The sequence below is a fragment of the Desmodus rotundus genome, chromosome 5 (assembly GCF_022682495.2).
Source record: "Desmodus rotundus isolate HL8 chromosome 5, HLdesRot8A.1, whole genome shotgun sequence".
Lineage (NCBI taxonomy): Eukaryota > Metazoa > Chordata > Mammalia > Chiroptera > Phyllostomidae > Desmodus > Desmodus rotundus.
This window is the reverse complement of record NC_071391.1, coordinates 26,766,814-26,792,734: the sequence shown is the minus strand read 5'-3', so window position 1 is coordinate 26,792,734 and position 25,921 is coordinate 26,766,814. Positions and strand designations below refer to the sequence as shown.

Below are 25,921 nucleotides of genomic sequence, written 5' to 3'. Positions count from 1 at the left end.
TATCCCATGTTGCTAGGTGAGCAGTAGGCAATGCCACGTGGGTTTGTGTAAGTGCACTCTGCGATGATCGCACAACAATGACATCACCTAACGGCACATTTCTCAGAATGTATCCTTACTGTTAAGTGACATATGACTGTACCATGTATCAGGAACTCTTCTAAGTGCTGCACACATGTAATATATACAATCCTTTTAGCCTTATGTGGTGGATATTATTACCATCCCCATTTCACTCCAATTTTTCTCTAAAATGCAAACAATAATTAATAATATCTAGTTCAAGGGTTTTATGAAGCATAAATGAAAAATTTCATATAAGGTACTTAACATAGAGCTTAGCACATAATGAGATGAGAAAACTGAGTAACTCACCCAAGAACCCGTATTTTAAAGGGGCAGCGTTGGTTTTGGACCCACACAGTCTGGCTCTAAAGCTCTCTTTTACTCTTCAGCGCTGCCTTCCTGGGACTAATCACCATGTCTGAAAACCCCTGGGAGTGCTTGAGGTGAACTACCTCTAGCTCTTCTTTCCCATGCTGTCTGCATTCCCAGTCAGGAGACAGGTTAATGAAAGAGGAAGAAAAGCAGATAAATGACTTAATACCTGAGAAAAGATTTTTTGGATTAAAAGTCAGAAAATTCAAAAGACATCATTTAGACAATAAGGTAATAAATGGCACAATTATTATCCAACTGGCTACAGGCTCATTCTGGCTCTGGAATCTACATTTCCCCTGATGTGGCTTCTGTTTCTGCCCCTCCAGGATAATCCCTCACAAACAGGCAGATTCTTCCCACCTACTGGTAACGAAATGAATTTGCTTGGAAAGCTGGAATTCTGTTTTTTTTAAAGGAGTAAATCTCCCAAGTTATTAAGAGAGTGTGTTGAGCTATGGGAATGAGAAAGGAATGGAGGAGAGAGTAATGAAAAGAGGGAGAAAGAACAAAAGATGTGAGGGGGTCATCAGAGACACCAAAAATGTTACAGATAGAAAGAGACAGAAATGTGAAGAGACATCACGCTGCTGTTTAATGCTCCCCCATGCTGAGCAGAGCCCACACTTCACTGGCGCTCCTCGGCAATGTGGCTAAGCCAGCAATAGATCCATTTAGGAACTAAGTCAGATGACCACCCAAATTCCAAGACAAAACAGAAACTCCATTTTCTTCTTAGTAGGTCCTGTGCTAGGAGAAAAGGGTGGGGAGATGAGTAGGAAGATTCCATGCGCCTGAAACTATCATGTTACAGGCAAGAAGGCGGACATGGAGAATTAACGTGAATACAGTGGGTTCCCAAGAAAATACCTGATGAGCTCAGGGACTTTAGGTTCATGACGTCTCCAAACCACAGATTTCTGTTCTCAAAAATGCAAGTAATAATAATAATAATAATATCTAGCTCAAGGGTTTTATGAAGCATAAATGAAAAATTTCATATAAAGTAACACAGAGCTTAGCACAAACTCTAATACTCAATAATTAGAGTTTTTTAAAAAGTAGTGATCTAATAGATAAAAGAAGGGTAGTAGAAAGTATGGTAGCTGTCAAAGAAACAGTGATACGGATAAGATCTGCGAGAAGTTAGAGGAGTGAGTAGGTATTAATCCCACTGCGGACTAGGGGAAAGTGGGCTCAGTAGGAAAGGTCACGAAGGGTGGGGAGGGGATATTGGAAATGGCTTTTAAAATGATTACCAGTTTACCAGGACAACCCTGGTTGGGTAGCTCAGTTGATTAGAGCATTATTCCCATGCACCAAAGTTGGGGGTTTGATCCCTGATCAGGGCACATAGCAGAATCAACCAACAAATGCATAAACAAGTAGAACAACAAATCAATCTCTCTCTCTCTCTCTCTCTCTCTCTCTCTCTCTCTCTCAAATCAATAAATCAAAAAAAAATAGGATTTTACCAGGACAGAAAGGAGGGGCCATTCAAGGCAGAGGAAAGGGCAGAAGCAAAGGCACAGAGGAAAAAAGGAGAGAACAGTTCAAAGAAGAGAAATTCTGTGAGGTAAGGAAGTGAGAGCAATTGGAGATGATGCAAAAAGGTAAATCAGACCAGATCAAAGGGGAGCTTTCCTCACCAAATATGCCATTGGACTTTACCCAATAAGCCAATGTTTCCCAAGATGTGTTCAGGAAAACACTCATTTTGGGAGACATGAGAGGTCACAGAACGAACACTCTCTGTCCTCTAGTACACGGAAAGTGCCAGGTGCAACTAAGATGAGCTCTTTGCTCCCAGACTCTGCAGTGCCTCTTACACACTAAGAAGAAGTAGAAGCCTATACAGCATTTCCCAAAAAAGTCTGCCCCATGCCCTCTGACACTAGTTCTGGGAAATCCAGGAAGGCCAGATGGGATAGTAGAGGCTGCAGCTTCCTATCTGTATTGAAGCAGATTCATTAACGTGAAAACTAGAAGTGTGTAGAATGGATTGATTGTGACAAGGCTGAGGGAGGGAGCTCAGTATGGATGGAGACTAGTGAATGGTGCATGTGACAGATGGTAAGGGTCCGGGCAGTGCCACAGGGACAAGGAGGGCCAGCCTAGAGTAGCAGTGAAGAGAGTGGACTCTGCAGCCAAACCACCAAGGTCATTAGCATTGTCCCTTAGTAGCAAATGACCTTGGACAACTGACTCCACCTCTCTGTGCCTCAGTCTTCTCCTTGTTAAATGAGAGTAATAACATGCTCATAGATGGGGTGTTAGGAGGGCTGAATGAGATAATAATTATAAAGTACTTAGAACAGCGCCTGGCACTTACGAGCCCTGCAAGAACACCTTGTTAATGAGATGGGGAGGACAGGATAGAATTCTCTGAGGGGTTTTGTTGGAACAAGTCAGAAAAGAGAGTGTGAACTGTACAAAGCATGTCTCTGCCCTCTTGTTCCAGTCTGGCTTCTTTTCTCTTTCTATGGTTCCCTTTCTCCCTTGTTTTGTTTGCATATCAGAGCCCTCATACTGCTTGACAAAGAAGCGAACAGGGGCTTTATGTAAACCTTTAACTTACATGAATGCAAATAAAACATATATAATTTTTAAAATAAGAAACACAAATCATATTAAATGTGTATGTCAATATAAAAATGTGGACTAAAATGACATATAAGAATTCAAGTGAGCCCTGGCTGGTATGGCTCAGTGAATTGAGTGTTGGCCTGTGAACCAAGGGATCACCAGTTAAATTCCTAGTCAGGGCACATGCCTGGGTTGCAGGCCAGGTTCCCAGTTGGGGGCACACAAGAGGCAACCACACATTGATGTTTTTCTCCCTCTCTTTCTACCTCCCTTCCCCCCTCTCTCAAAATAAATAAAAATAAAAAATAAAAGTAAAATAATAGAATTCGAGTGATATGAGCCATCCATCTGCCCACCTCCACACTCAAGAAGCTGTGACAGCTGTTGGTCCAGGGACGTCTCCTTTCTCATGTGCTATTCCTAGAGGCAGCAACTTGCCAAGCTGAAGAGGACTCCAGGGGTTAAAGGTAGCTAGTGTACTTACGCCTTCTCCCCTAAAAGCCCACTTGGTCTGGTGCTCAACTGAGGAAATAGAGATCTGTTCAGGGAAGAAACGCTGGCTGTGTTAGTCTTCCTGGGGGCACCCTTAGAAAGACTTTAAAAGATAATTCTGATGATGTGTTATTTTTTTTCTCACATACTTTAGAACACCCCTGCATGTGAATTGAAACTCTCTTGAAGTGTAGACCTGAGATTATGACCTGGGTCTTCCTGACTCCAAAGTCCTTGCTTTTCCCACCACATAGACCCTTGTAGACAAGTGCTTGTGAGTCAACCACTTGTTCATTCAACCCCTCTTTACTAGGTGTCTGTAACATTCCAGGAACTGAGCCAGGTGCTTGGGGATAGAGCACAGAACGAGTCAGACACCGACCCTGTTCTCAAGGGGCTTCCAGGATCAGGGGCAGGTGCTGAGTGGGAAAGGAATCGATGCAGGGCAGCATGGGGAGAAAGGCTCAGCCAGTCACATGCCCTTACAGCACTGCTTCCACTCGCCTAAACCAGGACCTAAGTGAGGGTCCTGGGTGCCATGATCCAATCAAGTCAAAGCTGTGGCTGGCTTTTGGAATCTGGGGGCTTTAGACAGAGTGGGTTAGGCCAGTTATCCTCCACCCTGGCTACCCATTAGAATCATCTGGAAGTCTACATAATAGGCTTTATCCCGTGAAAGTGTCATAAAAACCTCTGTTTCAACTAAAGATGAAGTAGCTTAAAGCTGACCCAAAGATTGAGAAGATGCTCTGCCTCCACACACATGCCAGTACATGACAGGAAAAAATGTCCTTGATCTTAGAGATAGAGACATATGTGGAAAGGAGCTGAGACACTCCAGCTCTGGAGGTGGACTGTTGGAGCTGGAATTCCAGCTCTGCTACTTGCTCAGTTCGTGGCCTTGGACACATTATTTAACTTTGTATGGCCACAGTTTTCAATTCAGAGGATTAAATATGTTAGCACATATAAACCTCTTAAAAGAGAAAATATATATCAGTGCATAATAAATGTTAGCTTTTATTGTTTTCCTCCTTATGAGGAAATCCCACAGGCCAATATGAAGCTTGGAGGAATGTCCCTTGGACTCTTGGTGTGTCCCTTCTTCTGTGGGTCACGTCTTAGACCATGCGGGTGTCCTATTGTTTTGGGTTTCTAAACCACCACATTTTTGTATACTAATGTCTCTTTTAATTGATGTTTTACTTTTCTTTGGCTTTGGGTATTGCGATAAATTAAAATGGCTTCAAATTCTTTATTACTTATTCTACCAAGAGGTATAATCTCATTTCCATTCCCTTGAGTCTGGGCTGAACTTTGTGTCTCAGTAGAATGCAGGGGTAATGGTGTTCTAAAATCCTGAGACGAAGTGATAAGAAGGCTTGGAGATTCAGTCTGAGTGCCATGGAACACTCACTCTGGGAAAGCCAATTGCCACATGAGAAAGTCAATCACTCGGAGGCCACCCTGCCAGAAAGATCACATGGAGGGACCCCATGGAGGGACCCCATGGAGGGACCCCATGGAGGGACCTCAGGCTTCACATGGAATAAGATGAGTTGTCCCTGCCAAGTCTGGCCGCCATTGATTCATGATTCATGAGCAGAAGAAATTAGTAAGGTTTAGAGTGGTTTAATTTGTAGAGATAGATAAGAAGAACAAAGAAGAATTTATTCGATTTATAAATGAATAAATCGTTTATACCGATTTATAAACTCGGTAAAGGAGCAGCTTCTCTGGGATAGTGAGCCATGTATATAACATGACGTGGATACTGAGATGAAGGAACTATACACAATCTGTGAGGCTGGGCGAAGCTGGCTCGCTAATTCTGCTGTCCACTTACATGTTGCTGATTTAACTAGAGTTGAAAGTCAAGATTCCTCCTACTGCTGTGAAGTTTGCTCTTGTGTGTTGTCTACAGCTAAAAACATATCCAGAAGAGGGGTGGTGATGATAACTGAGAGGCAGAGCTGATTCACAAAGCTGAGGCTAAAAAAGGACATGATTCATATGTTAAGGATGTGAAATTCCATTCAACAAAACTTTATTGTGCACCTAGGATGTGCCAGCCTAGGTACTAGGGAGGCACAGAGGAAATCCCCATGGGTGCACGGGTGGGCTGTGGGACCAAAAATTGCCTTCCCTGTGTTGAAAATCTATCCATCCCAGAGGATATGTGCTGGATTCATTGGGGCACAAAAAGGATAATTCAACTCTACCTGAAGAGATCAGGAAGGGCTTCCTGGAGGAGATGATGCTTCAGTGAAGTATTGCAGAATGAAAACAGGTCACCAGGAGCCAGGGGAGAGGTGGCTATGCTATGGCTCAGTGATTAAATGCATTCAACCTGGAAGCAAACTGCCTACATGCCATTCCTTTCTGTCAATGTTAGTTTTGTAGAGTAGGATAAGTTACTTAACTTCTCCGAGCCTCAGTTCAATTTTCTATGATAGGATCAACAATTATGGTGCCTTATAGGATTGTTTTGATGTTTAAAAGGGTTAAAACATATAAACCACTTAAAATAGCATCTTGGACATTGTAAGCATTCACTAAATGTTAGCTCCGACAGAGAAAAGAGCACGTGCAGAGGCACAGAGGCAAGAAACAGCATGGTAGATGGGTGAACTGCTGGCAGTTCACAGTGACTAGCACGAGGAGTTGATGCAGACATGAGGGAGGGGGTGAGCTGGCAAGCAGTGGGAGATAAAGCCAGAGATGGCAGTAGGGACCAGGTCAGGAAAAACATGCACGGACTTCATCTCCTAGGCAGTTATATTTTCACCATGACATGTCTCTGGAAGGAAATGACAGAATCACTTGTTGGGCAAGTATATATATATATTTCAAAGCATTTCAACATTATAAATCCCCAAAGTTTTGATAATGCACACCATCAACATAAGGGCAGACAAATTCCTCTTGACACACCAGGTATTCTATCTTCAGAGTACTGGAGTTCTGCCACTTCAGAGAAAGGAGAGGATATCGAAAGCTTGGCAAGAATGAGATTTTTTTTTTTGAATCTGGGGATGTAAGAGGCTGAGAACACTATAGTGGAAAATAGGGAGCCATTGAAGAATTACAATTGGAAGAGAATCATGATTCTCCTTGAATTTTAGAAATACAACTCTGGTGGCAGTTTGAAGGAAGGGTGGGGATGGTAGAAGAAGCTGGTCCATGCTGGAAGCAGGTAGAATAGGAAAATAGTGCAATGGTCCAGGCTAGAGGTGAGGAGGAGAGGCGGGGGCACAGCCTTTATGACGGACTAGATGGATGAGGTATGTCACAAAAGCTTCCAAATAGTGAGGTTCTCTTGGATTCCTCTGCACATGATAGGGACCTTTGGCCTTTAATGTAAGCATCCATTTTCCTGTCTCATCTCTCAGACCAGGCTGAACAGATTCATTCTTTGAATACAAATGTGAGTTTCTGCAATGTGGCAGGCCCTGTGCTACGCAATAAAAGTGATGATTTTGATTGTTCTCTCCAGGGATTATTTCATTATATATAGTCAAAAGACCACAAATAATCTTGACCCACTAATTTGTGGTTTTTTTCAGCTGAGAGCCAGAACCACAGGAAGGTCATTTCTTAAAACCTATAATCAGGCGGATTTCCCCCAGGCTGGTTTTGCAACCAGGTGCAGACCTCATTTCTGAATCCTGCCTGACTCAGGCACGCTGCCTTCACTGCAGAGATGTGAGGGGAGAGGAGGGCAGCCAAAACCACTCTGTCTTCACACCCAAATCCCTGGGGATTAGACTCATCATCATATCATGACTCCAAGGCTTCTGACAGGAAAAGCCAAGACATAAATCCCCTCCACTGTAAAAACCACGCAGGAAGGAAGCCAGCCCATGTTTGAGAGCCTCATTCGCAGAATCTCCCTGATCTGCAGGAGCTTCCCTCAGCGTCTTGGTGCCTGTGGTTCACACCTATAAAGCCATGGGGACAGCCTGCAGGCTGCTGCTCCCTTTCTCCCAGGGGAGGAGGAAGATGTCTGTGTGGATGCTTCTATCATCTCTGGCTCTGAGCTCATCAGCAGAGGATGCTTCGTGGAAATATGATGACTTCTGGTGCAATAAGCAATGATTAAAAACTTTTATTTTTTACAATGATTAAGATGTCCAGGTAACTCAGCACTGTGTCTTTAGTCCACACAGTAGGTCAGAGGTAAAACAGAGGTTGGGCAGGGAGTGCAAAGGACAGGAAATGCAGTAGTGATGCTGAGTCTCCCTTCATGCAAAGAGGAGGCTCAGGGTCTTAGTTCTGGCAGAGTCTGAAAATCTGAGTGAGGGAAGAGGTTTTGGGGCGAGTGGGGAACATCATTGCCTGTGGCCTAACCCGTGTAGCTGGGTGGCTATGTAAGTGGAGAGACCATGGGGAGAAACCAAAATCAATACTACCAGACTGTCCCAACCACTGGTTATTTGGAAAGGCGTGGACAAAGAGAGAGACTCTATCTCAGTGATTTTCAACCTTTTTCATCTTGTGGCACCCATACACTAATTACTAAAATTCTGCAGCCAGCAAAAATAGGTTCAATTTTTTAATGTATTCAATTTTTTGCTGATCTGACAAAAATATAGGTATAATTTTGATTCATTCACACCAGATGGCTATTGTGTTGGTTGTTGTCATTTTTTAAATTTGATAATCTAAGGGAAAAGAGGTCCTCTGACTAGTCAGGTATTGCATGTTTTAAAAATTCTTGTGGCACGCGCTGGTTGAAAATCACTGCTTTATCTAGATGCGAGCTCTGGGAGGGAAAATAGGAGACCAATTAGACTTTGAAGGAGAGGAGACGATAAACTTTCTGACCTAAAGAACATGGCGAGAAAGGCTTTGAGCGTGTCTAGTAATGCAGTTCTGGGCCTCCCAGCCTGACTTGCACAGGAACCGGGTTTTGATCCTGCATGCCTGACCAGCCTGGGCAATCCAGGACCTGAAGCGCAGGATTTACTTCCCCATTTTTACATATGAGAAAACTGAGGCTCAGGGAGCTGAAACAAATCACCCAAGTTCACACATCTAGTGAATAACAGAGCCAGGACTCAGTCCAGGACATGTAACTGTAAACATGGCTTTTCCATCATCCCAAATATTTTACAAGTCCAAAGAGGGATGGGAATTCTGGGTTCCCAGATTCAAAGACGGATGTGAATCAACGGATCTAATCAGAGTGACAGCAGGAGGGGCCAGTATGGTAAGTGGTTCCCTTTTATCTGAGGTTTTGCTTTCTGTGGTTTTAGTTACCCTCAGTCAAACATGATCCAAAAATATTAAATGGCAAACTCCAGAAATAAACAATTTATAAGTTTTAAATTGCACGATGTTCTGAGTAACATGATGAAATCTGGGATATGAATCATCCCTTTGTCCAGTGTCTCCACGCTGTTTACGTTACAGCCCCATTAGTCACTTAGTAGTCGTCTAGGTTATCAGAATGCCTATCACAGTGCTTGTGTCCAAGTAACCCTTAGCTAACTTCTATTAAAGTATATTATTATAATTGTTTTATTTTATTACTGGTTGGTGTTAAACTTTTACTGTGCCTAATCTGTAAATTCAACAGAAGACTATAACCTCTACACCAGGATGTGCTGGGTACTGGGGCTCAGCCAGCATAGCATCAGCCCACAAGGAATGGCTGTCACCATGCCACCATGCTCGCCTGAACCTTGATCCAACTGTGCTTGCTCTCAGGCCACTGCTAGAATGAGAGGGTGGCAGTAGTCACTGGGCAAGGGTGGGGACAGGGAGGTCAAGGAGGCTGGTGCTTGGGAACAAGGGAGTGAGCTACTGGGAACCCACCCCAGGGAGGCAGAAAGGCAGGGAGGCAGCAGGAGGCAGGACAAACATGAGCTGAGAATCTGTCCTTGGAACATACTTTGTTGTCTCACCTGACTTGACATGGAAACACAGTATCAAAGATAAAATTATTAAGAATTTCAATATGGCAACTGCAGAACATGAAACCCGAACACTGGTGTTCTTCTGAAGGCAAGGTCCTAATTGCATGCCTGTGAAAGTAGTCCTGGGAATATGCTAATTCAAATAGCAATGGTCTTAAGTACAAATACCATGCATTAATCTCAGCAGTGTCCCCCAACACCCCACCCTGGACTTCTACCCTACTGTCAATGTCCAGATGGCTTCCTTGGAAGTCATAAAAATTCCCTGCTCTTGTCACTGGTGCTGTCCTCCGCTCTGTAGTTTCCCCTGCTGCTGCTGCTGTTGTTGCTGCCTCCTTCACCAAGGCTCGTAAGGGCTCACTCTCTGCAGGTGTCTGCTTCACTTATGTTCTAGAACAGGTGGCCTGGCTATTTTGATTTCTCCTATACCCTGTATTGAAAATGTTGGGAAAAGTCTATTACAGCTAATGTGGCTATGTAATTAACTTATCATCTGTATTGGACATGAAAAGTGTTAAATTAATAATTATCCTAGGACAACAGGGGTAAATTGAACTGTCTCAGGCAAATCAGGATGTATGGTCCTCCCACATGGGACTGACTAGAAAGACATCTGATTGATCTTATACAGTGTCACAGACTTAAAAATTCTAACACTGCCACCTCCAACTAGTTCCTTAACATGTAACCCAAGTGTCTCAAATCCCCCCTCCTTAGGGAAGCTTCCCAGCACTTCTAAGAAAAGGGTCAGCTTTTTTCCTGCTCTACCACTGTTCCCAATCAATACTTCTAATCTCATTGTCTTGTCTGTGAACCTAAATGACAGCAGCAAACTTCCCCACACTCTTTCTTTGCCAGGAAGACTAAAGGGTCATGATTCAAATCTGACTTCTACTGAGCTCTCTGGGGATTCTCCGGGTTGGAGGGGGAGCGAGGATAGCCATGAAGGTGACTTTTATATCCTTGCAGTGTCTGGAAAAGGATTGATTTTTCTCTTCTTTCCAAACAGCGGTTGGGAAGCAGGGAACATCCACCCCCATGCTTTCATGTTTGCTGATGCTCTTTCAAAGGTGCCAGAGGATTGATGTCAATGGCTGAAAAATTTTAATTGGCCTTAAATAGCATATTTTAGAGTTCAGAAGGGATTTTATTAATGATTTCATTCTAAACGTAGAGTTCACTATTGCTTAACCTTTGCTGTAAAGGTAATTGCTCAGCCCAAACTATTCTTCTAAGAGGGTGAAATCATTCTTACCCTTTCTGAATAGACTATCAATAAAAGAGAGATTTGGTTTATATTGTTAGGCCCTATTTTTTTTTCTCAGATGTTATTCTTCTTCACTCCATGGGAACGTGGTCACAGAAAATCAACTCATTTGACATCTGGATGATTTTTATCTTCATATTTTTTTCACTTGAACAAGAACTACCTTTTTAAAGAGTTCTATTTATGCCATGAAATATAAGTATAACCCTTTTGGTTCCTTCTGGGGGAAAAAACTCAAGGGGGTTTAACTTCAATAGTGTTAGCCCTGAACTCAGAAAATGTGTCGTTCAGAAAGGAGGGATCTTCCAGGTGTTCCCTTGCAATAAGATAATAATGGAAAGGCAAATCTTAAAATCTCAAATCTTCTTTCACCCCTTAATAGTTTTAAGTTTGAAAGTTTACCATTTAAGCAACCATGTTCTCACTTTTCTCTTCCCCAACCCCAGCCTTCCTACTTTCTCTCCTTCCTTTCTTCCTTTCTTCCTCCCTCCCTCCCTCCCTCCCTTCATTTGTTCCTTCCTTCTTTAACTGGGCTAGCATCCATAAAATACAGGCAAAGTTTTTTAATCAATCATTATTTAGAATCCTGTAATATCCTAGTCCAGCTTCACCAATATTATAGTCAACCATACATTTATTAAATGAAAATATATGTTTGGTGTTATGGGCTGAATTGTGCCCCCTCAAAATTCTAACCCCCAGTCCCTCAGAATGTGACTGTATTTGGAGATAGGGCCTTTAAAGAGGGGATTAAGGTAAAATGAGGTCATTAGGTGGATTCTAATTCAATATGACCTAGTGCCCTTATAAGAAGAGGAAATTAGGACACAGATACACAAAAGAGAATATCAAGTGAAGACAAAGAAAAGAAAACAATCATTATAAGCCAAGGACAAAGACTCAGAAGAAACCAACTATGCTAATATCTTGAACTCAGACTTCTAGCCTCCAGAATCATGTGAAAATAAATTTCTGTTGGTCAAGCCACCAATCTGTACTAGTTTGTCACGTAACCCTAGTGCACTAGTAAAAGAGGTTGATCTTGTAGCCATTCAATTTGCTATTCTTTTTAATTCATGTTGTGTCTAAGTGAACCTTATTGAAAGATAATTTAGATATAATAAAATACATCTTATTTTAAATGTGTGGTTCAATGAAGTTTGGCAAACATATACACCCATGTAAACATACCACATTGAAAAGATACAGTTTTATGCAAACTAGAATATTCTTTCATGCCCTTTTGCAATCAATCCCACCTCCCTAGCTACAGGCAAAAACTAATCTGCTTTCTGTTACAATACATTAAATTTGCCTGTTCTAGAATTGCATATGAATAGAATCAGACTACGTGTACTCTTTTGTGTCTAGTTTCTTTAGCCTAGCATAATGTTTTTGAGACCAATCCATGGTATTGCATATATCAGTAGGGGTTTTTTTTTCTTTTTGGTTGCTGAATTTTATTCCATTGTATGTATAACCACAATTTGCCTATTCACTTACTTGTTGATGGACATTTGGGTTATTTCCAGTTTTTAGCTTTTATGAATAAAGCTGCTCTAAACATTCATGTACAAGTCTTTGTGTGGATATCTGTTTGTATTTCCCTTGGGTAAATACCTAGGAGTAGAATTGCTGTGTTATGTGTCATGTGTATGCCTAATTTGTTTTTTTTTTTAAGAAAAAAAAAAGCCTACTGAACTCGTTCTCCAAATTGTTTTACTTTCCCACCAACTTTACTTCCTTAAATCTCAAATTTATCATTTTACTTTCCTACCAATAATGAATGAGAGTTCCAGCTGTTCTAGATCCTTGTCATTTTAAAACATTTTTAGCCATTCTAATGGGTGTGTAGAGGTGTCTTATTGTGATTTAGACTTCAGTTTTCCCAGGTGACTAATGATGTTGAGCATTATTCATGTGCTTACTCAACACTTGTGCACCTTCTTTGGAGAAATCTGGTCAAATCTTTTGTACATTTTTAATTGGGTTTTTTAAAATCATTGAATTGTAACTTTTCTTTACTTGTTCTGCAGAAGAGTCTTGTCTGATATATGTATTAAGGATTTTTCCGTCACCTCTGACTTAGCTTTTAATTTTCATGATGGTGTCTTTTGACAAGCAAAAATGTTTATCTTTAATGATGTTGGTATGAATCAATTTTCCCTTTAATAGTTAGTGATTTTTGTGTTCAAGGAAATACCAAAGTTGAAAAAGTTTTCTTCTAAGAGTTTTATAGTTTTAGTTTTTTTCATTTAGGTAATGACTCATTTTAAGCTTTCTGGGTGTATATGGTATGCAGTAAGGGTCAGGGGTTTTTGCGTGTGTGTGTTCATGTGGCTATTCAATTGCTGTAACACTATTAGTTAAAAAGATACCTATTTTCTTATTGAATTACCTTGAAATCTTCATCAACAATGTATTGGTCATATTTATGTCAGTCTATTTCTGGATTCTCTATTATCCCATTGCTGACTCTGTCCATCTTTATGTCAATACTTCACTGTCTTGAATACTGTAGCTTTATCATAAGGCTTCAGGTCCAACTCCGTTCCTCTATTTCAACATATTTTGGCTATTCTACATGCCCACGTGTAGAATAGGTCTTTTATATGTCCACACAAATTTTAGAATCAGCTTATCAAATTTCCAAAAATCTGCTAGGATTTTATGTTGGGATTGTGTAAAATCCATAGGTCAACTTGGGGGAGAATGGACATTTTAATAAAAAGAATAATGAGTCTTCTCTCCAATTATTTAGGTCTTTAATCTTTCAACAATGTATTTTATTTTTCATTGTATTTTAGTTTGCTCTTGTACATATTTTGTTATATTTATCCCTAAGTATTCAATATTTATTGATATTGTTATAAATGACATTTAAAAAACTTTTATTTCCTAATTTTTTGTTGCTAATACATAGAATTATACTTGAGTTTATATATTGACATTGTTTCCTGAGGCCTTGTTAAAACCTCTATTAATTCTAGTAGTTCCATTACAGAGTCTTAGAATTTTCTATGCACATAATTATGCTGTCTATGAATAAAGATAGCTTTACTACTTCCTTTCTAATCCGTATGACCTTTATTTATTGCCTTATTGCACACGCTATGTTCCCAGTACAATGTTGGCCAGAAATAATGAGCACAGACACCTTTGCTTTGTTTCTGTCCTGAGTGTGGAAGCATTCACGGTTTTGACATTAACTTTCGTGTTAGCCTAAGGTTTCTCACAGATAGTCTGTATCAGCTTGAGGAAATTCCCATCTATTCTTAGTTTGTTCATGGCTTTTGTCATGAATAAGTATTGAATTTTGTCAAATGCTTTAAAACAAAATCTATTGAGATTATCAAATGTTTTTTCCCCTTTAGCTTGCTAACGTAGTGAGTAAAATTGATTTTCAAATGTTAAACCAAACTTGACTTTCTTAAGTAAACCCAGCTCCTATTGGCAGTTCCAGACCAGCCTGTGCTGCCTCAGGAGGGGAACCAACTAAGGCTGATTGGAGCTGCTTCAGAAGCCTGAGCACCAGCCCTCGCTGGGTAGGGGGAGGGTGCATCTGAGACCCTGAAATATGCAGGCCCTTCTCAGAGGTCTGTGGACAAACTACTCAGGTTCCATTCTCTGAGCAGCTAATTTCTGGTAATTCCACCTCCTCTTTTTCTCCTCACAGCCCTGGGGCTCATGGTACTCTCATAAAATCATGATTTCTCAGTTGGAAATACCTTGGAGATCATTTAGTACAACCCTCCAGCCCATTCATGAATTGTTGCTACAGTAGTTCTGTCCAAAGGTCACCTGTCCTGGGCTTGAACTCACTGTAGACAGAGAGCCCACGATCCCTTGCTTCTTCAAATACAAAGAAGTTAAAAAAATGAAGCAGGTTAAGAAGAGATGATATTATTGTTGGGGCATTAGCTTTCCCGAGCAGTTCTAAAAGGCCTAAAAAGCCATTATCCAGTTTAATCTATTTCAATGTGGGTTTCTTTTTTTTTTTCTTTTCTTTTCTTTTTTTTTTAGGCTGGATTCTGCAAACTTCCATGGACACACTACCAGGATTCTGTAAGTCACTAATGGAAAATTATTTTCAGAATTTATTTTTATAATACTCTTAAACAAGTAATATAGGTATATTTGGGGGTGATTTCAATGATCTAGTGCTTATAACAGAGCACTGACACATACTTTTAATGACCATATTCACTTTGTGTTCACATTTATAGTCTACCTGAGACATTATTATGGGTTAAGAATAAGGACACTGGATGTAGAGTGTCTGGGTTTGAATTCCAGATGAGCAATTCACTTTATGTCTGACTTTGGGCAAGTTACACAGTCTTTCTATGTCTCAGTTAATTACTCATGTATAACATGGAGATAATTGAAGTACCTTATGGGATTGTTATGAAGATTCAATGAATTCATATATTGGAAAAATGCCTGGCACATAGTATGTGCTATATAAACGGTAGCATCATTAGATGGTATTAGCTGAATTATTTCCAGCTATTAACAGAAGCAGGCAGAATTAATATCTATCTTAATCATTATGTACCAAGTGAAGACTGAACAAGATCACATCACATGTACAAAGGAATCATAGCACTCGTAATTGATAAAATGGTAAGAGAATTGAGTAAGTATATAATGGCACATTATACTGTAACACACTTCATAACACAGAGTGGCAATTTAGTTGAACAAAATAATATCATTTGTCATATTAATATATATTTAAATCTTACTACATTTATAGTTTGCTTGTGTTTAATTTTAAAATTAGTTTTCTATTTATAAGTCACAAGGACTGGAAGGAAATGTTTGGTTTTATGTTGTGCATATTGAAATAACATGCTACTGAAAATAATTTGTCGCCATTGGAGGTGCATGAGATATTTTTTTCCCTTAGAATAGGTCTACCCAGGATTCAAATTTAGGAATTACTGATATGGCAAGGTGAGTTATTTTCCTAATAAAGCATCATTCTTGGTGGTCACCATAAGTGAGCCAGACATAAAATAAGTCACTTCTGTCCCAGGTCAGCCACAAGGAGGGCAGAGGTAGCCACTTTGAAGCTCTTGAATCACAGAGGCTCAATGACCAGACTTAGGATCCACTGTATGAAATTGGGAGAGGGTGCATTTAGAAGAGACTAAGTATCTGTGATGGAAGAAAAGTAAGAACCGAATGTGAATAGCTTAATGCAGAACTAACAAATGTCTAAGTTCAGGAGCCAGGCACCACCCTCATAACAATTCTTATACACTGATGACTTTATTCTCTATTTTTCTATGAGGAAAATGGGGCTCAGGAAAGTTAATTTGTTTACAGTTACAGAGCAAAAAAGTAACCAAGTCAGTGCATCTACCTGGGCTGCTTGACTCCAAAGCTGATTATTTTGTACTATAGCTTTGTCCCTGAAAGCCACGGGCCTGCTCCAAAATAAAGACTTGTGACCAGAAATTCTGCCTAGGAATTCCAGAGTCCAAGCATTTTTGGAAACACAAGGCCAAAGGAGCCTCTCTGAGTATTCCTTGGCTTCTGACCCACAGAGGAAAGAGGCCTGGGTGACTGTGATGGTTAATATTATATGTCAACGTAACTGAGCTATGGGATGTCGGGATAGCTGGTTAAACATGATTCCTGGGTGTGTCTCTGAGGGTGTTCATTCCCAGAGGAGATTAGCATTTGAATTGGTGGGTCCTCCCCAATGTGGGGGGCCAAATCCTGTAGTCCACTGAGAGCCTGAAGAGAACAAAGAGACAGAGGAAGGCTGAAATAGCTGACTGGTTGAGCTGGGACATCAGTCTTTTCTGCCTTCAGTGATTCTGGTTCTCAGGCCTTCAGATCCAGACTGGAATCTACACCATCCTTTCTGGCTCTCTGGCCATCAAAGCATACCGCTGGCTTTTCAAGGTCTCCAGCTTGCAGATGATAGATTGTGGGACTTCTCGGCCTCCGTAAATGTGTGAACAGATCTCATTTTAATAAATCTCTTCCTAGATATATACAGGCATGTTTCTCTAGAGAACCTTGGCAGAAGCTAGAGGAGGCCAGTGCTCAATATTCTGACAGTTCTAGCTTCAGCTCAAGCAGGAACATTTCTACCAGAAGCTTCTTTCTTTCCTTTGCCCAAATATGTTATGGAAGAACCACGGGTCATTTATTTTCACAAGTGGGTTCATGACCTTAAATAGTTATAGATCCAAATATATGTGGGAAAAATAGGCTTCTTCCTCCTCAGTTTACATGTCATCTTCTCTGGAGTAGAGGTGTCCATGTCCTACTGCTGGGAGATTCCTTTTCTCCCAGAACAGAGCAGATGCTGGAAAGAAAGCACACAGACCAGTGCCTCCCTCTCCCTCCACCCAAGGATTTCCATTTTTTTTGTTGTTGTTCCTCTCCACTAGAAAACTACATGCTGGGCTTCATTTTTAAATGTTCACTTGGAAGTTAGAGTTGAAACATCCCCAAGACCTCAGTTTTCAGAAAGGCCAGTCCCCAAGTACAGAGACCACTTCTGTGAAAGCATTGTCAGTTCTCCTCTGTTGCTGCTGCAGGGTCCTCTGGGGGCTCCCAAAGACACTTGAGAGCCTGCTTCCTCCCAATCTAGGAGCCTCGGGCTGCCTCTGCTTTGTAGGGTAAGAGGCACTTAATGTTTCTCCCACTGGCTGCATCTGATTGTTAAGGGCAGATACGGTTTTTGTAGAGCATAGCTAATATAAATATGTTTAAGTTATTGATGCTTTAGAAAATTTTCTTTCAGCTTCACAACTCTTTAGTTAATATGATGTAAATTATCAGAATTGTCAAGTTTAGGAAATTTTTTCTATCAAGTTGTAAGATTTGGATGGAGTTTCCACAGACCAGTTTCTGGCAATATACATTTCAAACCTTGTTTCTTCTCCACTCTCCACATACTTCTGGTGTTCAACGTCACAGGAAACATTCATATCACCATGTAACCTCTGGCCTTGAACCTTCATGTCATGATACCAGGAGAGTTGGCACAGAAAGCAATAGAATTATTTCTGGAAGCTACTTCTACACCAGGGTGGCTAATCATAACTATACAGGAAAGTGCCCTTGATCCACATGAGTACATACCACCGAACCCAAGTTCATTATGTCCCCAGTTCAACTTCCCCCTAGGGTCTTCAGAATGTCTGTGGGCATACCAACACCAGTCAGCTCGCGCAGAGTGTGAGAGATGGGGTGTTGTGGGGGAAAGGGTGGTCTTATCTAAGTGCAACTGAGTGTAGCATCACAAATTCTAAAAGACATACAGCCACTCAAACATGTTACTACAGTTCTCCCCAGAGACTTGGAAGGGACTGATGCAAATGAACTGTAAGGCTTAAGCCTCATTCCTTTCACAATATTTTCCTACCTTGCATGTTAGGTATATGAACTTCCTACTCCTTATGGTCCATTTTTTTGTGTGTTCATAGTGTCTTTAAGGTGCCAAAATATTTTTTGTTTTACTATATTTCTATACTAGATGGCCTTCCCAGTTTGCTGAGATCGGCCATTAGCCATTTAATTATTATTTAAGTAATTAGCCCCTGCTGCTCTTTACCCTAATGCATATCACAGATTGTTGCCTGTGGGAGAAACAGCCATTTGAAGAGTTCTGCACTTGTGACTTACAATTTGGGACCTAGATTTGGACCTAAGCTTTGTTTTCTGACCATGGTGTCTTAATATTTATGGTGTGTCTTTCCTGGTTGATCAATAATTTAGACCTCATGTACCTATTGCCAGCTGTTCAGAGTAACTGCTCAAGTCTTTAATGTCCCCTTATGATTTCCTGAAGTGAATTTCATGTACAACACATTGCCTATTTAGGTCTCATAATCCCAAACAGAGCCTCCAAATTTGGCAACAATATGGCCAGCTATTGTCATGCGATGTATTTACAAATAGAACAAAATACTCTTTTATCTATATGGTTTCAAGCTCTACATTATTTCCTACAGGGTATGAGGCACTTTATGGTTATAGACCTTTTTTTAATGTTTTCTCTTACAGAAAGAAAAAAAAAACTAGAACAAAAAATAAAACTCAGAGAAGAAACGTGGTGTAGAATGGTTGAAGGATAGAGTTTATTTGTAGAAAAGTGGACATGCAAGCGTGGTGGCCACATCTGGGTTAATAAATCCATTCTGAGCTTCTTTGTGAAAAAAATAAAAAGGGAACTCTGATAAGTTACAAGGTACACACTGTTCAGTAGATCAAACCATTGCTATTCTTCAGAAGCTCAGCTTTTCCTGGTTCTGAGATGGGGCCCAGGATATTGCTCATTCACTGTTTAAGTCCCATATGGTACCTGATACTTAGTAAATACTCATAAACATTTGTTGGGACAAGGAATGAATAGATGAGAGAAATCAATGTTTGCTTTCTCTAATAAGTTGAAAGTTATCTGAAGGCCCATTCTGTGCTTCATTCATCTTTATATTTCCCCAAATACTTACTATGGTTCATTCATTCAATAAGCATTGATTATGGGCCTATTGTGTGCCAGGCAGTGTTCTAAGCTCTAGGAATATTATAGAGAACAAAACATTCTAATGGAAGTGAACAAACAATAAATGAGATAATTTATGTGTATATTTGAGTATTTATATAGTACATTAGGTAGTGAGTGATCCTTCAATACAGAGAGCACATGTTTAAATTTTGGATGAATTCCAAAAGGAGCCTGAACCCCAGAAAACCTGGGAGGGCCTTCTAAACAAGGCCTCACAATTGTGATGCAATGACTAAGTTTGTAGAATGGCTTCACTGGAGGCCTTGCACTGGTCCCTGGACTTTGTGCCCTTTAATAATGGGTGGGATGTCTTTTGCAAATTCTAAATCAGAAGGCTCTGGGTTAAGATACTTTGGAGCCCAGGAGCTCTCCTGGGAAACCCTATCCTCAGATCGAATAGTGGGAGCCTAAGCTGGGGCTATCTTTAGAAACAGGATCTCCTTGGGGCTCATTTATAGCCCTGAGCCGTTCTGCCTCCTACTAAGGGAACTCCCAGGATGGGGCCACCCTACCCAGCCAAATGCCCGTGGTCAAACCCTGAAGAATGTTCTCTCTCCTCTCTTTTGGCTCTCCTTCAGCATACAGGGACTGTTTGGCATCCCCCTTATCTGCGGCGCCAAGAAGACTAAGAGTCCCTTGACAGCAGGGGCTGGTAGGGTGCGCACTGGAGGCGGCCTGATGGCCAGGGCCCATTAACCTCCTCTTCCATCTCCTTGTTTTACAAGAGGTCATTGCCACCTCGCTGCCCAGTCAGAAGCCAGTAGCAGCTTTATAGCCTGCTTACAGAAAATGGCTCAGCACTTAGGCATTTTCTGGTGTCCCAGGGTTCAAAGTGAAATTAATTTCCATTACCTCCCATAATAAATCACCTCACCCAACATGTGTATGAAATTCCATTCGGGAGACTCAAAAGGCCATGCTGGGGCTCCACAGAAAAGCCTACACACTTCAGCTTGCACTTAGTTAATGTTGCTGTGTGGGATAGAGTTGATGGGGCCCTGCAAACAATTAGGTCCCAAGAAAGCCAATGGGATGGAAAACAGCCCTAAAAAGATACAGACAGGAAGCCAGCCTGAGGATGCTGGGTTTATGTAGAGAAGGGGGACGTCATTCTCTCTTGGAGCACTTTTTGGTGACCCCTTCCTCTCCTTCCATGGCCCTTTTTATCACAGGCACCACAGCACTGAATCTGATAACATGGTGGGGACAGCAGTGGACCCCTGCTTGCCATCATCATCTGGATCTTGTTGGGAACATTCTGAAGCCTCTGTGGGGATGTGTGTGGCTAGTCATCCTGATTCTCATTTTATAAAACAAACTGCTGAACGATCCTAAGTGTGGCATATAGCTGGATAATGAAGAAAGAAAATAGCAAGGTACAGCGTCACTGAGACAAACCCACGGAAGCTGAAAGGATGGTGATCGTGACTCACACTTAGCAAATCACGTCTGAGGAATTTAAGCCAGAGAAGCAAAGGGAGAGGGAAAAAGACCGGCCCAGAATCTTCCAGCTGGAAGGGATCTCACAGAGTGCTGACTCCAATCCCCAAAGTTAGAGATGGGGACAAAGAAAAACAGACAGGAAGTTATAATAGTAACCAGTACTATTTATTGGGTCCGCACTGTTCTTCCAAGGTACTACCATGTAACATTTGCATCAGACAAACTCCACGGAAACCCTGCTTTTTAAAATTTTTTATTTTTAAGAGAGGTTTAGATTTCTAGAAAAATTGATAAGATATTACAGAGAGTTCCCATGTATCCCACACACTTTCCCTTCTTTTTAACATTTGACATTGGTAGGGTGCCTTTATTATAATACATGAACCAACAATGATATATTGTTATTAACTAAAGTCCATATTTTATTCAGATTTCAGTTTTGAGGAATTGTGATCAGGTATTTTTTTTTTGGATGCCCACCTATTGAAATGTATCTGATCTTTTTTCTCATGCTTAGACAGGGGTTATAGTTTTTGTTTGTTTGTTTGTTTTTTTAAGGATTGAGATAGGTATTTTTATCTTCAATTGCACATGATAAAACAAAGCCTCAGCGGAATAAGGGGAATTACCTGACTCAAGTCACCAAAGAGTGATGGAGCCAGGTTTGGAATCAAGGTCTTCTGAATGCAGAGATCAGAGTTTTTGACCATCACACTGCTTTCCTGTAACCCAGTGATTTGGAAGGCCAACTGGGAGTTAAAATCTGAGACCCAACTGATGTTCTTTCACAGAGATGGATGGATGGATGGATGGATGGATGGATGATGGATGGAGTGATAGGGCGATAGATAAACAGGTGATAGACATTTTATAGTTGCTTTCTTGATGACATAAGTAACATAGTCTCCATATAAATACTCAAGCACTATAAACATGTAGGAAGTGACCATGCCTTGTAAGCCTTCTAAAATAATTGCTACTGTTAGGAATAGAGCCCCTCCCCCATTTTTTTTTCTATGCTTATACCAGAAATTATGTTAATGTAAAGATTTTTTGAAAATGCAAGCACCTTTCACTCAATTTTTCTATGAACCTAAAACTTCTCCAAAAAATAAAGTCTATTAAAAATGGAAGCATCTTACACATATTGTTCTGTAATTTTTAAAAAACAATATACCTTACAACTTTATGAATTAATACATTTTTAGTTTGATATCAAACTTTCTATGCACTCTTAAGCAATTGCTGGCTTATAATGAACATCAGATTTCTCAATTTATTGCTGGGGCTCTTTCCATTAACATGGTAGATATAAAATTTCAGTAGGCATAAGCGTCATTCAGGCAGCTTCTTACAATGCATATTTTAGGCACCAAGGCCTTATTCTTATTCAAAAAAGATCTGGAGTAGAACCCAGAAATTTAGATTTTTAAAATAAGCACAACTTTTTCCTCCATGGGATTATAGATAAGTGCAAGTGATTTTGAGACCACACTTTGCAAAAAAAATTTTAATCTCCCTCTTTATATCTTGGCAGCATAGTTCTTCCTTGGTTTAGAAAAAAGAAGTTCATTCTGATGTCCAAACTTCAGAAACTCCAGTTGATTGGCTAGACCGAGATAAATCCAACTTTGAAAGATAAATGGACTTGCTTTAATGACTAAATAGATTTATGGTATATGTTGGGGGCAGGTGAGCCTGGGCATTTCACATGTATTATCACAGTATGCTTGCATGTCTTCACGTGTACTGTTCACATATTCTGTCTCCAACAAGCTGAGGGGTAAGCAAACCAGCTAGCTGTCTTGTGGCATTCTATGGGCGAATCACTGGAGCCTCAGAGGGACTTGTGAAGGTCACATGGGTGGCTGTCCAGGAGCAAGGACTTCATCTTAAGCTGACTTTGAGCTGTGTATCAGTATCCATTTACTGAAATGACTTGACAGGCTCAGGTAACAAGCTTATAAGAGGAGAAATGGCCCCATTCAGTGCTGCCAAGACTTTCGCTTTCTGCAGAAGGCATTTTCCACATGGTGGGAAATCTATCCATTAGTAGCTCCAACCTTGCATTCAGTAGTGTTGTGGCCTGGGGTGGAGGACTGCTCTTCCATCTAATTTGAGTATGAAAACAATCCCAAGAGATTCCCTGGATTCTGATTGGTCCACTTCGGATACATACTAATATCTAGATATACCTCATTGCCAAGGGGATGGGGACTGCAACTGGCCAGACCTGGGCCACAGGCCCAACAATGAAGCCCCATTAGAGTCGCAGGTAGAAGAGCAGATGCAGATCCTTAAAGTACTGGGTGGGGGATGGACACAGTTACTAGAATAAAGGGAAAGGGTTCTCCTGCAGTAAATAAAAGCCAGTTAGGTTATTCTCCCAGACATTTTCCAAAGTAATTTACTATGGACATTTCTTTTTTTTCCCCATATATGAATATCAATTCACTTGGAACTAGAGTTTCACAGAACTCACTGAAGGAAATGCTGTACTATTTAACTCATTAGCAAATTCTCCTTTAGCAGCAATTACTGATGAACTTCAACCAAGTCAAATGATTGCGATTTTTAATAGGCACAGGCCCAAAGAGTGGTGTTTTGTTGCAGGAAATAAGATTCCACAACCAACTTCACCACATCAGAGCACTCCAACTCTGTCAAATAGAATGACTCCTTTCTATAAATACTAGTTTTTAATATTCTCTTTTCCATCCTATATCTAAAATTTCAAAAAAGATCAATATTATGCTTTAAGTACAACATAATGGAAATAAAAACATTTTAACATAAATTAACATCTAAGACAATATGTAGATGTTTAACTACAACTATACTAGAACATGTACTAAAGGCCCACACGTACTAAAGAAATCGGACATGTGCGTTTATACATAGAATCTCTAGCTACGTGACAGGTACAGATGCAGAACGATAAGGAGGTAGAATATTGCTAATGCAAGTACCCTGAGTGGTATTGCCATCAGTGATGTGATCTTTTCCAAGGGTGGATTACACAAAATTAAGGATAGTTTTCTTTATTTACATGATAGATGCTTTGTTGGAAAATTCAGTGCATACTTTGTGTAAATATGTAAATTTCAGTTCAATTTTTAAGCTCTAGTAATTATAAATAGGTTGTTTGTTTGATTTGCCTATATTTCAGCCTAGTGGGACATTCCACTATCATGCAGGAAAGGGAACAATTCTTCACACATGGGGCAATCCACATAATATCCGTGACTTTTAGACTCTCTGGTCCCAGTCCACTAAAAGCCAGTAGAGCCCCCCTCCACCAGTAATTTGACAAGCAAAACACTCCCATAAATTTCCCAAATGCCCCCCATGGTGCAGAACTGTCCCCATTCAGAATCACGGACATACAAGTTATCTTTTGGGTTATAATCAAAGTTCTCAGGTTTCAAAAAGAAAACTTGAAATAGAAAATTCAGTGTCCCAACATTACGTTTCCCAAACTTTCATGAGGAGAGCAATGGATGGGGCATTTTTAGGCCATTTTTTTCTATTTGGAAAACCAGTTAATGTGTAGTTAAATCTAGTGCCCCATGGACAACATTGGCACCCTATTTTTCTCTACAAAATCCTTGTTTTCTCAATGAGATAGAAACACACAAAGAACAGGTTAGGAATCATTAGGTATTGCTACATTCCCACCCATAAGGCCCGGCGCAAAGTATATTGCATTTCTTATCTCTTTAAATCAAGCTGGTAAGGACGACATAATTTTCCCTTTTGTGGTGAGGTTATGGAGGGTAGTAGATCTGACTAGTCAGCCTGACGCCAGACCTTGTACTGTTCTTCTCTGTCTTCATGCGCAGCAGCAGAGCTAGCTCCATAACACCAAGGATAAGCCCAGGGTTCAAATCTTCCAGCACTTACTGTTGTGTGAAATTGGGCAAGTTATTAAATTTCTGTGTGCCTCAGTTTACACCTGGAATGATAATAGTATTTATTTTCAGAGGATCACTATTAAATGGGTTAAAACACTTTAAAATGTGGCTGGTAACCCTCCTCTTCTTGGCGGGGGATGGGCTTGCAGTCCTGCTCCCCATAATGTACGGAGGCAGAGGGAAAGGGCTCTGGCCCCTCCGCATCATGTCTTCCGTGCTGACGGTTTGCAGGCGGCGGTTCTCTCCTCAAGCCCCGGGACACTGGTAAAAAAATAAATGTGCCTGGTATTCAGTAGTTTCATGACTATTGGCTATAATAATGGTCATCAATTCTTTTTCAGCTGCCTGAGGCAGTTTTGAAATTTCTTCCCCTGAGTCTAAGTTTACTTACAAAAGCCCCCATTTCCTCCTTTGTTTGGGATTATGCCTGTCCTCACACCCATTGCAGAGCACGAGCTGGGCATTTCATAGTTCTGATGCAGCCTCTGTCGTTCCCATCCCCGGACCCCATTCAGTCTTTCATTAAAAAGAAAAAATATATATATGTATATCCATACATATATGTGTGTGTATATCTATATATCTATGTATCTATATATATGCTTGCTCTAGGAAGATACATGAGTTCTCAGCTCTTCCTCTAACTTGCTGGGTGACCTTGGGTAAGTTACCTCAATTCCCCAGGCCTCCACTGGTGCCTTTGAAAGCCAGCGACCTCTAAGATGACTTCAGGCATCATTCTTTCCTCTACCCCTTCCCCACCTGGATGAGGGAAAATTCTGGAACTAGAGAAAAGAGACTTTTCTTGTTAGAAGTTTTGGTGGGTTTTATTTATTCAGCATTGGGATTTTTAAATGGTCTCAGCTACTCTCAGAAGTCAGTGTTTATCAGCCTATTAATTTTGATCCCCCCGGCCATGAAGATAACAGCTACGAATGTGGAGAGGCACCTGCTCTGCGTAGAAAGCAGGCACCCTAACAGTCTGCCCGACTGAGTCGTTCAGTGATTATTATCTTTTTTATGTGCGCTGCACTCTGCCTTCTACACACACACACACACACACACACAAATTTGTCAATCATTAGAGCCATTATATGAGGAAGAAATTCCAAGATGATCATCCCAATTTTGCAGATGAGAAAACTAAGCCACAGGGGGGTTATGCAAATTGTGTATGATCCCTGGGTCAGATTCAGGTCTGCTATCCCTGACTCCAGCGATTCTCAATTGATGTGTTGCTAGAATTTTTAAAACACGCAATACCTGACTATTTAGCCAGGGGTACTGACCTCTTTTCCCTTAGATTGTCAAATTAAAAAGTGAT

At 40.7% G+C, this 25,921-nt stretch overlaps 1 non-coding gene across 1 annotated transcript; it reads left to right on the top strand.

Annotated features, from left to right (window-relative positions):
* Window positions 1-24,714: 24,714 nt before the first annotated feature.
* Window positions 24,715-24,861, top strand: LOC112303508 (small nucleolar RNA SNORA57). Its single transcript, XR_002974654.2, has one exon. It is a non-coding gene; the product is annotated as a small nucleolar RNA SNORA57 (small nucleolar RNA).
* The last annotated feature ends 1,060 nt before the right edge of the window (window positions 24,862-25,921 follow it).